This window comes from Phyllobates terribilis, unplaced genomic scaffold (assembly GCF_046119375.1).
Source record: "Phyllobates terribilis strain yellow unplaced genomic scaffold, ASM4611937v1 Scaffold_1__5_contigs__length_1240528914, whole genome shotgun sequence".
NCBI lineage: Eukaryota > Metazoa > Chordata > Amphibia > Anura > Dendrobatidae > Phyllobates > Phyllobates terribilis.
In genome coordinates, this window is record NW_027362761.1 from 555,689,785 (window position 1) to 555,704,554 (window position 14,770).

Here is a 14,770-nt window from a genome sequence, read left to right on the forward strand (position 1 = left end):
CCCGGAGCTGCCGGAACTGCTTGTTAAAGTACGCTGCCTGTGTGCCCATTTTAGAAAGTCAGCTACAGCTTCCGCCGCCCTTGCAGTGTTTCAGCAGCGTTTGCAGCTTCTGGCTCACAGACTGGTGTGTCATGTTCCCACGCCGTTGGACAGCCGTTGGACTCACTGCATACCCTATAATTGTATAGCAGACTTTCTCCTTTCTAATGGGAACATGTCGTACCTTGTTACTGTGGCCCTGCTCTATGTGTCTTTAAATTCTTTGTCGGGTTTTTCCTAAAATTGGTCAGCCGTTGGACTCACTGCATACCCTATAACTGTAAAGCAGATCTTTTCCTTTCTAATGTGAACATGTCGTACCTTGTTACTGTGGCCCTGCTCTATGTGTCTTTAAATTCTTAGTGGGGTTTTTCCTAAAATTGGTCAGCTGTTGGACTCACTGCATACCCTATAACTGTATAGCAGACCCTCTCCTTTCTAATGGGAACATGTCGTAACTTGTTTAATTTGTTTAATTTGTTTATCCTAGGGTATCACAACAAAGAAGACAGACATCAAGTCAGCAGGGACAAGGAGCAGCATGGCAGATGTGACAACCTGCATGGTGAGCTGCAATATGTGCTACATGTTCATAGATCGACCAGAAGCTGAAACCAACTTCACCTGCCAGAAGTGTAGACTACTGGCTCTTTTAGAAGAAAAGGTGCGGGGACTGGAAGAAAGAATTGCGACATTAAAACTCATCAAGGAAAATGAAGACTTCCTGGACAGAACAGAAGCGTCACTACTGGTCACGGAAAGTGAAGGAAGCGTCAGAGAACCTCCAGAGGCAGACAAGTGGAGGCAAGTGACCAAAAGAAGCAAGAAGACCATGGAGACACCACCAACCACACAACTGAGAAACAGATTCCAAGGACTTGTGGAGGACGAAGAAGGCACACCTAAGGATGAGGCACTACCAGCAAGCAAAAAAGAAAAGAGCACCCAGAAACACCCAGAAGCGACAAGAAAAAGGACAGCCAAGAAGGGAAGAAGAGTGGTGGTGGTGAGAGACTCACTACTGAGAGGAACAGAAGCAGCTATCTGCAGACCGGACATAACCGCAAGAGAAGTATGCTGCCTCCCAGGGGCGAAGATCAAGGATGTTACCGATAGGATACCAAAGCTCATCAGTTCCAAGGATGTCCACCCATTTCTTCTGATACATGTTGGCACCAATGACACGGCAAAGAAGGACCTACCGACAATCTGCAAGGACTTTGAAGCATTGGGGAATAAAGTAAAAGAACTGGATGCGCAGGTAGTTTTTTCTTCTATCCTTCCAGTAGACGGGCATGGCGTCAGGAGATGGAACAGGATCCTTGATGTGAACAACTGGCTGAGACGATGGTGCAGACAACAAGGATTTGGATTCCTGGACCACGGTGTGAATTACCTCTATGACGGACTCCTTGCCAGAGACGGACTACACCTCAACAAACCCGGGAAACACACATTCGCCAGGAGACTCGCAACACTCATCAGGAGGGCGTTAAACTAGAAGAAGAGGGGATGGGAAGAAAAACGCCGGACACGAACATGCAATCAGAGAACATACTAATGAAAGATATGAAGTGCGACAAAGAAGGTCCAAGACAAGATACTTGGAAGGGAGGTAAGAAAATTTCTAATACAATCCACAGGGAGAAGATTGGAACAAAACAAAATCGTGTAAACTGTGTGCTAGCAAATGCCAGAAGCCTGACAAACAAGATGGATGAACTGGAAGCAGAAATATCTACAGGTAACTATGACATAGTGGGAATAACCGAGACATGGTTAGATGAAAGCTATGACTGGGCAGTTAACTTACAGGGTTACAGTATGTTTAGAAGGGATCGAAGAAATCGGAAAGGGGGTGGAGTTTGTCTATATGTAAAGACGTGTCTAAAGCCTACAATACGGGAGGATGTATGGGAGGGAAATGAGGAGGTCGAGTCCTTATGGGTGGAGATACATGGGGCAAAAAACAATAATAAAATTATCATAGGAGTCTGTTATAAACCACCAAATATAGCAGAAGCCACGGAAAGTCTATTAATGACACAAATAGACGAAGTAGCAAAAAATAATGAGGTGATTATTATGGGGGACTTCAACTACCCCGATATAGACTGGGAAACTGAAAGCTGTAGATCTCAGAAAGGAAACAGGTTTCTGTCAATTATCAAAGACAATTATTTGTCACAACTTGTGCAGGAACCAACTAGAGGGACGGCCCTTTTAGACTTAATATTAACTAACAGGCCAGACAGAATAACTGAGGTGCAGGTCGGGGGGCACCTGGGAAATAGTGACCACAACATTATACAATTCCACATGTGCTTCAGTAGAGTGCCCAGCAAGGGAGTCACAAAAACACTGAACTTCAGGAGGGCAAAGTTTGATCAGCTAAGAGATGCCCTTCACCTTATAGACTGGGATAGTATCTTTAGTAATAGGAGCACGGATAGAAAATGGGAAATTTTCAAAACAGTCCTACATAGTCACTGTAGAAGGTACATACCTTATGGGAATAAAAGGGCTAGGAATAGGAGGAAGCCATTGTGGCTAAATAAGGAAGTCAAGAGGGCAATGAAAAACAAAAAAAGGGCTTTCGGTAAACTTAAACAAGAAGGCAGCGAGGAAGCGCTAATATCTTATAGGGAAAAAAACAAAATCTGTAAGAAACAAATAAGAATAGAAAAAGAGGAGACAGAGAGACTAATTGCCAAGGAAAGTAAAACGAATCCCAAACTGTTCTTTAACTGTTCTTTAACTATATAAACAGTAAAAGGATTAAAACTGATGGCGTTGGCCCATTGAAAAATAACCTGGGTAAAATCATAGAGGGCGATGAGGGTAAAGCAAACCTACTCAATCGCTTCTTCGGCACTTTTTTCACAAAAGAAAACAATTTATCGGAGGAAATGCAGAGTGATAAAGTAAACCCTCCGCTAAATATCACCCACCTAACCCAGGAGGAAGTTCAGAAACGCCTAAATAATATCAAAATAGACAAGTCACCAGGCCCAGATGGCATACACCCCCGGGTACTAAAAGAATTAAGTAATGTGGTAGACAGGCCGCTGTATCTTATTTTCAAGCACTCTTTATGGACAGGGACTATTCCACTAGACTGGCGCCAAGCAAATGTGGTATCAATATTCAAAAAGGGGTCTAAAAGTGACCCTGGGAACTATAGACCTGTCAGCTTAACGTCTGTTGTGGGTAAATTGTTTGAAGGATTCCTTAGGGATGCTATTGTAGAATATCTTAATGATAATAACTGTCTAACCCCATATCAACATGGATTCATGAGGGATCGCTCCTGCCAAACAAACCTGATCGCCTTCTATGAGGAGGTGAGCTCACAGCTGGACCGGGGAGAGTCAGTGGATGTTGTATACCTTGACTTCTCCAAAGCGTTTGATACCGTGCCACACAAAAGGTTGGTATATAAAATGAGAATGCTTGGTCTGGGGGATAATGTGTGCAAGTGGGTAAATAGCTGGCTGAGTGATAGAAAGCAGAGGGTGGTTATCAATGGAGTAAGCTCAGGGGGTGTCAGGGTTACTAGCGGGGTGCCTCAAGGGTCTGTCTTGGGCCCTATATTATTTAATATATTTATTAATGATCTAGTGGAAGGGTTGCATAGTAAAATAGCAATATTTGCAGATGATACTAAACTTTGTAAAGTAGTTAATACAGATGAGGATAGGGCACAGCTACAGGAGGATTTAGATAAATTGGGGAGTTGGGCCAAAAAATGGCAAATGGGGTTCAATGCCGATAAATGTAAGGTCATGCACATGGGAAAGAAAAACAGCAGTCACCCATACATATTAAATGGGAAACCATTGGGGAAATCTGACATGGAGAAGGACCTGGGCGTCTTGGTTAATAGCAAATTAAATTGGAGTGCCCAGTGTCAGGCAGCAGCTGCGAAGGCAAATAGAGTCATGGCATGCATCAGAAGAGGAATAGGGGCATATGATGAGAACATTGTTCTTCCTCTGTATAAAGCGCTGGTAAGGCCGCACTTAGAATATTGTGCACAGTTCTGGGCTCCGGTGCTCAGGAAAGACATACTGGAGCTAGAGAGGGTACAAAGGAGGGCGACTAAGGTAATAAAGGGAATGGAGGGACTAGAATACCCAGAGAGGTTGTCAAAATTAGGCCTATTTACGTTGGAAAAGAGAAGGCTTAGGGGAGACCTCATAAACATGTATAAATACATCAGAGGGCAGTACAGAGATCTCTCCCATGACCTGTTTATACCAAGGATGGTGACAAAGACGAGGGGGCACACTATGCTTCTGGAGGAAAGGAGGTTCCTGCACCAGCATAGAAGGGGATTCTTTACGGTCAGAGCCGTGAGACTCTGGAACTCTCTGGGAGAGGGAGTGGTGATGTCCAACTCACTTAATGAGTTCAAGAGAGGACTGGACGCCTTTCTTGAGAACAATAAAATTACATCTTATGCTTAGTGATAGTTAATTAATCCAGGGATTTAATCTGATTGCCAGATTGGTGTCGGGAAGTGAATTTTTCCTCAATGATGTAAATTGGCCTATACCGCATGGTTTTTTTTTGCCTTCCCCTGGATCAACGCTGCGGAATAGCACAAGAAATAGGCTGAACTGGATGGACGCTTGTCTTTTTTCGGCCTTATAAACTATGTAACTATGTAACTTGTTAATGTGGCCCTGCTCTATGTGTCTTTAAATTTTTAGTGGGGGTTTTCCTAAAATTGGTCAGCTGTTGGACTCACTGCATACCCTATAACTGTATAGCAGACTCTCTCCTTTCTAATGGGAACATGTCGTACTTGTTACTGTGGCCCTGCTCTGTGTCTTTAAATTCTTTATCGGGTTTTTCCTAAAATTGGTCAGCCGTTGGACTCACTGCATGCCTATAACTGTATAGCAGACCCTCTCCATTCTAATGGGAACATGTCGTACCTTGTTACTCTGGCCCTGCTCCGTGTGTCTTTAAATTCTTAGTGGGGTTTTTCTTAAAATTGGTCAGCCGTTGGATTCACTGCATACCCTATATCTGTAGAGCAGACTCTCTCCTTTCTAATGGGAACATGTCGTACCTTGTTACTGTGGCCCTACTCTATGTGTCTTTCAATTCTTAGTGGGGTTTTTCCTAAAATTGGTCAATAGTGATGAGCAAGCACTAAAATGCTCAGGTACTTGTTGCTCGGGTCGAGCAAATTGGAATACTCGGGTGCTCGACCCGAGCAATGAGCCCAATGTAAGTCTATGGGAAACTCGAGCATTTTTCAGGCGGCTCCCCCAGGCGGTCTGCAGAGGGCCTAAAAATTGCCCAAATCGATGGGAACAGTGCTCAAATTACATTGGAACAGCATGGGGAAGACCCCTGGAAGCATCTCTGATTCCCAGATCACTGCTGTCAGCAACGTGGTCAGAGTATTATGCCACTTTTACGGACTCACAATAAAACATACAAAAACGAAACCAAAATGGATTTTCCTGGGAAATATGTTAAGGAACATCCTTTCCATGACATGTACAATGTATATAAAGCAAAATAAATAACCAAAAACAAAAATACTCCTCCACAACTTGGGCTATGTTCACACGTAGCGTTTTTGATGCGTTTTTGCACTTTTGCATTGCTTTCAACCAAGACAAATGCATTCACCAGGAAATTTCATTTTAACATTTTACAACATTATCTGGCCATGTGGTGTGTGACACATCATCAGACACATGCATACAGTGCTGAAAAGACATGGAAACAGCATGGGGAAAACCTCTGGAGGAATCTCTGACTCCCAGGTCACTGCCTAAAAGTGTGCCCATCATAAGTGATCCTTGGAGCATGCGAAGATGCCTCCCGCCATGCACCTGTTGTTGCAGACTTGCAACAATCACCTTCCATGTCCTTGTCCCAGTGCAGCGTTTAGTTGTCCCTACCCCATTCCTTGGAATGCAAGCACAAGTATGCAGGCAGCCAACCACCCACCCACAGGCTGCAATACTGTACTGCCAAATTTTTGACAGCTGCTTGCACTTGAAATGTGGCCTTTTAGGCTCATGGAGGCAGAAGCTTTTCATAACCTCATGCCGGCGGCGGCCGGGTGTCCATACTCGGTCCCCAGCCACCACTATATTTCCCGGTATCGCCTCCGCCTTCCACATGCATGAGTCCCACAACATTACCCATGCCCTCCCCAGTTCACTTACTGGGAAGGACCGCCTAACCACAAACACGTGGACAGGTGAATGTGGCCAGAGACGGTACGGAGCCAGTCCACAACTTTTTTTACTGAGAGTTGTATTTAGCTCGGTGAAAGGACTGGCATAGAGCGAAACCGTATCTACCCTGCGTGTCATTTCTCCCAGGAAGTCCTCTAAAGCTGCTTGCACTTGAAATGTGGCCTGAACATTACTGCTGGTAGTTTTCTGTGGGAATTTGCTTGCCTCCTACCAGCCTGGAATATTTCCAGCAAACTATGGTACAACGCCATGGTATTAGCATTGCCCCCAGTACCAGTAGCGAAGCCATCCTCAATTTTCTTCTCAGGAATTTTATTTGGTACGCTGAGTGGCTGCCCAAATACATTTTCTCACAGAGGAGCTGAAGATAGAGTGGCAGTAGGTGCAAGTTTCTCCAGCCTGTTAGATATTAGAGGGTGAACGGCAGCACATTGGATCAGTGGTTAGCACTGAAGCCTTGCAGCGCTGGGATCCTGGGTTCAAATCCCAGCAAGGACAACATCTGCAAGGACTTTGTATGTTCTCCCCGTGTTTGCGTGTGTTTCCTCCTCAGTAAAAAAAGCAGCTATAGAGTGTCCAGGAACCTTCCCACACACCTTTCTTAGCAAGCACTGCTTCTCGGCAGGGTTGAACGGTCCCACCAGAGAATCCTCTGGTGTGCCTTGGCTTCTACCTCAGGAGAGTTCATGATAGCGCTAACTTTGCAGCTGCTATGGGGCTCTTGAGCGGGTGAGAAAGGTTATCCCTCAGAATCAAATCCTCTGGTGGGCACAATGTTTTTCAATCTGAAACAGCTTCTCAGTGGGAGTTGTATTTCACCACAGCCATATTCTTTAGCTTGGTGAAAGTACTGGCATAGAGGAAAACTGTATCTACCCCGGCTGTCATTTCTCCGTGACCAGGTTCTGCCCATTGTCACACACGACCATGCCTGGCTGTATGTTCAGCGGTGAGAGCCACAGATCATGCTGCTGTGTTACAGCTTTCAGCAACTCTGCAGCGCTGGGCGGTTTGTCAATTAAGCATTAAGCATGTTATCTTCAGCACAGCCTGTTGCCGCTTGGCCAAGGCAGTGCTGCAGTGCTGTCAGTTTGTGACTGATGTAGTCATTTCGGAGATGGAGGAGGAGGTGCATGAGCTGGACAATGTGATTACATTGAGGTTAAATTGGTGATGCTGATTTTTCTACTAAAGAAAGATCCTATTGTTGTTTTTTTTTACATTATTTTTTAAGACAAATGCATTCACCGGGAAATGTCATTTTAACATTTTACAACCTTATCAGGCAATGTGGTGTGTGACACATCATCAGACACATCCTGTTTTATTTATGATGGAGGGACTCTGAAAGTCATAAAGCCTATTTTTATAGGGACATCAGACAGCCCTTACTATTCTTAAAAGGCCAGCAGTCGGCCCTAGCTATTGTTAGAGAGCCATCTGCCGGCTATGCTTTGTTGTTCCCATTATTAACAAGTGGGTCTCCTATACTGTTATTGCGTATCCAGTGACTGCAAGGGCTGCCAAAAATTTGGACGCAACCCAATACCCCTTTGAAGAGACATAGAGGAGGGTCTCAGAAAAAAAAAATTCCCATTATAAAGGAGCAGGTGGTAATGCCCATGCTGTGACTGCAATGGCTGCCAAAATTAGTGAAAAAACCCACTAAGAATTTAAAGACACATAGAGCAGGGCCACAGTAACGACAAATTCCATTTAGAAAGGAGAGAGTCTGCCATACAGTTATAGGATATGCAGTGAGTCCAACGGCTGACCAATTTTAGGAAAAACCACACTAAGAATTTAAAGACACATAGAGCAGGGTCACAGTAACGACAAATTCCCTTTAGAAAGGAGAGGGTCTGCTGTACAGTTATAGGGTATGCAGTGAGTCCAACAGCTCACCAATGTTAGGAAAATCTCCACTAAGAATTTAAAGACACACAGAGCAGGGCCACAGTAAGAAGGTACGACATGTTCCCATTAGAAAGGAGAGGGTCTGCTATACAGTTATAGGGTATGCAGTGAGTCCAACGGCTGACCAAATTTAGGAAAAACCCCTCTAAGAAATTAAAGACACATAGAGCAGGGCCACAGTAACGACAAATTCCCATTAGAAAGGAGAGGGTCTGCTATACAGTTATAGGATATGCAGTGAGTTCAACGGCTGACCAATTTTAGGAAAAACCCTACTAAGAATTTAAAGACACATAGAGCAGGGCCACAGTAACACAATATTCCCTTTAGAAAGGAGAGGGTCTGCTATACAGTTATAGGGTATGAAGTGAGTTCAACGGCTGACCAATTTTAGGAAAATCCCCACTAAGAATTTAAAGACACATAGAGCAGGGCCACAGTAACGACAAATTCCCATTAGAAAGGAGAGAGTCTCCCATAGTGTTGGTCTATGCAGTGAATGCAAGGGCTGCCAAAAATTTGGAGGCACTTCAATGACCCTTGGAAGAGACTTGGAGGAGGGCCTCATAAAAAAATGTTCCCATTAGAAAGGAGCGGGCCTCCTATACTTGTAATGCCCATGCACTAAGTGTATGGGCTGAGAAATATTTACCCCTGGGGGGTATACATGAACATACTGCATAAAAAATTTTTTTTACGGGCATCATAAACACCCTTTAAAAAAATTATGCGGGTGTTGCATCACGGACCACGGTCATCCTGGTGATATGGAGGTGGAGGATGAGGAGAAGGAGTAGGACAAGAACAAATAGCCAAAATCAGGAAGCGTATACCCATGTGTGGGTGTGAAAAGGTGCATGGGAATACACCTCCCAAGAAAAGACACTGGATTTGAGTTTATGTTACGCTTCTATGATTCGGTGGTGTTGAGAACTCTGTCCCAATCCAGCCCTTGTTCATTTTCATAAGAGTCAGCCTGTCAGCATTTTCAGTCGACAGGCGGATGCGCTTATCAGTTATAATTCCACCAGCGGCACTAAAAACCCGCTCTGATAAAACGCTGGCGGCAGTGCAGGCCTAGACCTCCAAGGCATAGAGAGCCAGTTCATTCCACGTATCCAGCTTGGATACCCAATAATTATAAGGCACAACAGAATCATGGAGGACATTGGTACAGTTGGCAAGGTACTTCCTCAGCATCTTCCCTAACTTTGCACTCCTTGTGGAGAGTACCCCGCGCCTCAGGGCCTGTGCGATGGGAGGGTCTGAGAAAACTTTCCCAGAACTCTGACAGTGTTCCCCTGCCTCTGTTGGATTGAAGTTGTGTCTCTCTCACCTGTACTCCTTGGTTGTCCAACGAAGTGTGCCATCTGCCTCCAGCATTTTCATATGGGAATTTCTTTAACAGTTCCGCAACAAGGGCCTTCTGATACAGCCCCATTTTTGTAGACCTGTCCGCCTCAGGAATAAGATATATAAAGTTCTCCTTGTAGCGTGGGTCTAGAATTGCCACCAACTAGTAATGACTGTCACCCAAAATTTTGAGAACGTGAGGGTCATGGGAAAGGCAGCGTAACATAAACTCAGCCATGCGTGCCAGACTACTAACAGGCAAGACTTCCGTGTCCTCACCAAGAGGATGACTGACCAAGCTCTCCTCCCCCTCCTCCTCTCTCTGTCTTCTGGCCATCCACGCTGAACAGACGGTATGACAGCTGTGCAAGTAGTACCGTACATAGTGCATGAAACTAGCTCCTGTCCTTCCTCCTCCTCTTCTTCCTCATTGTCATCTAAACCACGCTGGGATGAGATGAGGCTTGGCTGTGTGTAATCACCCTGTATTGTTCCTTGCTCCATCTCATCGTGCTCCGCCTGCAATGCATCCTCTTTGATTGTGAGCAGAGAGCATTACAGAAGACAGAGAAGTGGGATGGTGCCGCTAATTATGGCGTCATCGCCGCTCACCATCTTGGTGGAGTCCTCAAAGTTTTGGAGAATGGTACATATGTCTGACATCCATGTCCACTCCTGAGGTCTTATGTGTGGAGTCTGAAATGAATACAGATGGCCTTGTTGATGCTGGTACTCAACAACTGTCCTCTTCTGTTCACAAATCCTTCCCAACATCTGCAGTGTAGAGTTCCAACGTGTGGGGACATCACACACCAGTCTGTGAGACGGAAGCTGCAAACACTGCTGAAACACTGCAAGGGCGGCGGAAGCTGTAGATGACTTTCTAAAATGGGCACACAGGCGGCATACTTTAACAAGCAGATCCAGCAGCTCAGGGTAGGATTTTAGAAGGTTAAGCACATGGGCCAGGCATGGTATGTGTGTGAGCTCGCCTCGCCTCAGAGCCGCCACCAGGTTCCGGCCATTGTCACACACGAACATGCCTGGCTGTAGGTTCAGCGGTGTGAGCCACAGATCTGCCTGCTCTTTTAGAGCTGTCCACAACTCTTCAGCATTGTGCGGTTTTTCAGCTAAGCATATTAGCTTCAGCACAGCCTCTTGCCGCTTGGCTGAGGCAGTGCTGCAGTGCTTCCAGCTTGTGACTGATATGGTCATTTCGGAGATGGAGGCTGAAGAGGAGGAGGAGGCTGAGGATGATGAGGTGCAGGAGCTGTAGACTATGGGGGCAACCCTGATTGACATCGGGCCCGCAATCCTTGGCGTCGGGAGGACGTGTTCCGTCTCAAGGTCCGACTGGGTCCCAGCTTCCACTATGTTAACCCAGTGTGCCCTCAGCGAGATGTACCGTCCCTGCCCACAAGCACTTGTCCACGTGTCTGTGGTTAGGTGGAATTTACCAGTAACTGCTTTGTTGAGAGCACGGCTAATGTTTTGGGACACTCGCTTGCGTAATGCGGGGACGGCACACCAGGAGAAATAGTGCCGGCTAGGGACCGAGTACCGAGGGACGGCCTCCGCCATCAGGTTGCGGAATGCTTCTGTCTCCACGAGCCTAAAAGGCAACATTTCGAGCGCAAGCAATCGTGAAATGTGAGAATTTAGTAGTGTGGCCTGTGGGGCGTTGGCTGCATATTTGCGCTTGCGTTCCAAGGACTGGCGTATAGACAACTGAATGCTGCGCTGGGACAAGGACATGGACGTGCTTCCTGATGCTGCTACTTGAGAGTGTGCAACGACAGGTGCAGGGCAGGAGTCGTCTTCGCATGCACCATGGACAGGGGATTGGCTTGCATGCACAACAGCGGAAGAAGCAATGGTGCCAGCCGCAGACACTGTTCGTGGACCATGGGGATCGGCCCACAAAGTCGGGTGCTTTGCTGCCATGTGCCTGATCATGCTGGTGGTGGTCAGGCTGGTCGTTTTGCCACCCCTGCTGATGCTGGCCTGGCAGGTGGTGCAAATGGCCTTTTTGGGGTTATCGGCACAGTCTTTAAAAAACAACCAGACTCGGGAAGGCCTAACAGTTGTACTGGCAACTTGCTTTGTGTTGGTGTTACGGGGAAAGGTTGCCTGCCTTCTGTCTGCAGCCACCACACTGCTTCTTCCTGCCTGTTGGGGTGCTCTGCCTCCCTCCCCCTGTGTGCTGCTGTCCTCGCTCTGCATGTTCTTCTGCCAGGTTGGGTCAGTTACTATATCATCCACCACCTCGTCTTCCACTTGCATCCTGATCCTCCTCCTGACTTTCTGGCAATTGTGTCTCATCATTGTCCACCTCTTGTGACACTTTCCCACCGTCGCCTTCGTGTGACCGTGGCTGCTCAAATATTTGGGCATTGCTACACGCGATCTCCTCTTGCCCTGCTTCAAGTGGATCGGGCGAGAGGCCCCAATCTATAAATGGAAAAGTGACCAGCTCTTCAGAGTGTCCAAGTGTGGGATCAGTTGTCTCTGGATACTCGGCATGGTGGGAGGAAGGAGGATCAGGGTGAGGAATATGCTGTCCAGACTCACAGCTACTGAGACTTGACCATGTGGAAGAAAGGGTGGTAGTGGTGGTGGCTAAGTGACTGGAAGCATTATCTGCTATCCAACCAACAACCTTTTGACACTGCTCTGGGTACAATAGTGGTGTGCTGCGGTCCCCTAGAAATTGGGACAGGAAGGTCAGGCAAGAAGATGTGGGTGTTTGTTGTGGCACAATTTCGGCTTGCCCATGGCCTTGTCCTCGGCTTCTGCATGCACCATTACCATCACGTCCAGTTCCCCGTCCCTTGCCACGTGCTTTGCCCATTTGAAATCGAGGACAGTATCTTCCACGCTCACTACAAATGACTGAGTTTGGAGCAAACGTATATGTGATCCGTGTGATGGAGAAAACAGAGTTTTAAATACCTGGCCTGTAGGTAAGTAGTTTGACCAGCAAACTGCGGTGAATTGCTTCAATGACAGACTAAAGGAAATTTTTAATGGAGGCCAGAAATGACAGTATTTTCTGACAATGTATATGTGATCCTTTTGATGGAGAAAACACAGTTTTAAATAGCTGGATTTCTAGCGCTCTAATATGGAAAGGACCTGGCTGTATTCTGCAGTGCCAACAAGCAAATGGCGCAGAAAAAATGATGTTCTCTGGATTGCTTTTTAAGCAAATAATGAGGATTAAGATCCAAAGAAAAGTATTCCTGGCCCCTGAGACCTGGGCCTTTGTATATAAATATCTAACAGCAGCAGAAGTCAGAATTGGAATGCAGCCTCTTGTGCTATATGCACTGCAGTCTGCTATATACACAGCCTGCCTATACATCCTGCCTGCCTGATATCTCTGCAGATGGATTAGTCCTCAGAAGGACTGTTTGTTAAGATGGATATGTGTAATGTACGGTTTTTCTCCCTACACTACCTAATACACAATCAAATCTGTCCCTGACGCAGCAGCAGCTCTCCCTACACTGTCTGATCCAGAGTGACTGTGACGAGCATGGCGGCACCAGGTCTGATATAGACCTGATGACGCTGTGCCACCAGCCAATCACTGTAATGCCCACAACCAACATGGCTACGGCATTACAGTGCATGGCAGGCAATCCCTGCATGTTCATTGGCTCTCTAAAGAGTGTCAAACATGCAAGGAGGGGACCCGAGTTCCCGCCCAAGCAACCCGAAAATACTCGGCGAGCGCCGAGCATCTCGAGCAGTGAGATGCTTGGGCGAGCACCTCGCAGTAGCGAGCATGCTCGCTCATCAATATTGGTCAGCCATTGGAGTAACTGCATACCGTTTAACTGTATAGCAGACCCTCTCTTTTCTAATGGGAACATGTCGTACCTTGTTACGGTGGCCCTTCTCTATGTGTCTTTAAATTCTAAGTGAAGTTTTTTCTAAAATTGGTCATCTGTTGGACTCACTGCATACCCTATAACGGTATAGCAGACTCTCTCCTTTCTAATGGGAACATGTCATACCTTGTTACTGTGGCCCTGCTCTATGTGTCTTTAAATTCTTAGTGGGGTTTTTCCTAAAATTGGTCAGCTGTTGGACTCACTGCATACCCTATAAGTGTATAGCAGACTCTCTCCTTTCTAATGGGAACATTTCTTACCTTATTACTGTGGCCCTGCTCTATGTGTCTTTAAATTCTTAGTGGGGTTTTTCCTAAAACTGGTCAGCCATTGGACTCACTGCATACCCTATAACTGTATTGCAGACCCTCTCTTTTCTAATGGGAACATGTCGTACTTATTACTGTGGCCCTGCTCTTTGTGTCTTTAAATTCTTAGTGGGGTTTTTCCTAAAATTGATCAGCCATTGGACTCACTGCATACCCTGTAACTGTATAGCAGACTCTCTCCTTTCTAAATGGAATTTGTCGTTACTGTGGCCCTGCTCTATGTGTCTTTAAATTCTTAGTGGGGTTTTTCCCAAAATTTTGCAGCCCTTGCAGTCACAGCATGGGCATTACCACTATAGGAGACCCGCTCCTTTATAATGGGAACATTTTTTTACTGAGACCCTTTTCTATGTCTCTTCAAAGGGGTATTGGGTTGCGTCCAAATTTTTGGCAGCCCTTGCAGTCACTGGATACGCAATAACAGTATAAAAGACCCATTATTTAATAATGGGAACAACAAAGCATAGCCGGCTGATGGCTCTCTAACAATAGTGAGGGCCGACTGCTGGCCTATTAAGAATAGTAAGGGCCATCTGATGTCCCTATAAAAAAAGGCTTCATGACTTTCAGAGTCCCTCCATCATAAATAAAACAGGATATGTCTGATGTGTCACACACCACATTGCCTGATAAGGTTGTAAAATGTTAAAATGACATTTCCTGGTGAGTGCATTTGTCTTAAAAAATAACGTAAAAAAAACAAAACAATAGGATCTTTCTTTAGTATAAAAAAACAGTGTCACCAATTTAACCTCCATGTAATCACATTGTTCAGCTCCTGCACCTCCTCCTCCATCTCCGAAATTACCACATCAGTCACAAGCTGACAGCACTGCAGCACTGCCTTGGCCAAGCGGCAACAGGCTGTGCTGAAGATAACATGCTTAATACTTAATTGAGAAACTGCCCAGCACTGCAGAGTTGTTGAAAGCTGTAACACTGCAGCCTGATCTGTGGCTCTCACCGCTGAACATACAGCCAGGCATGGTCGTGTGTGACAATG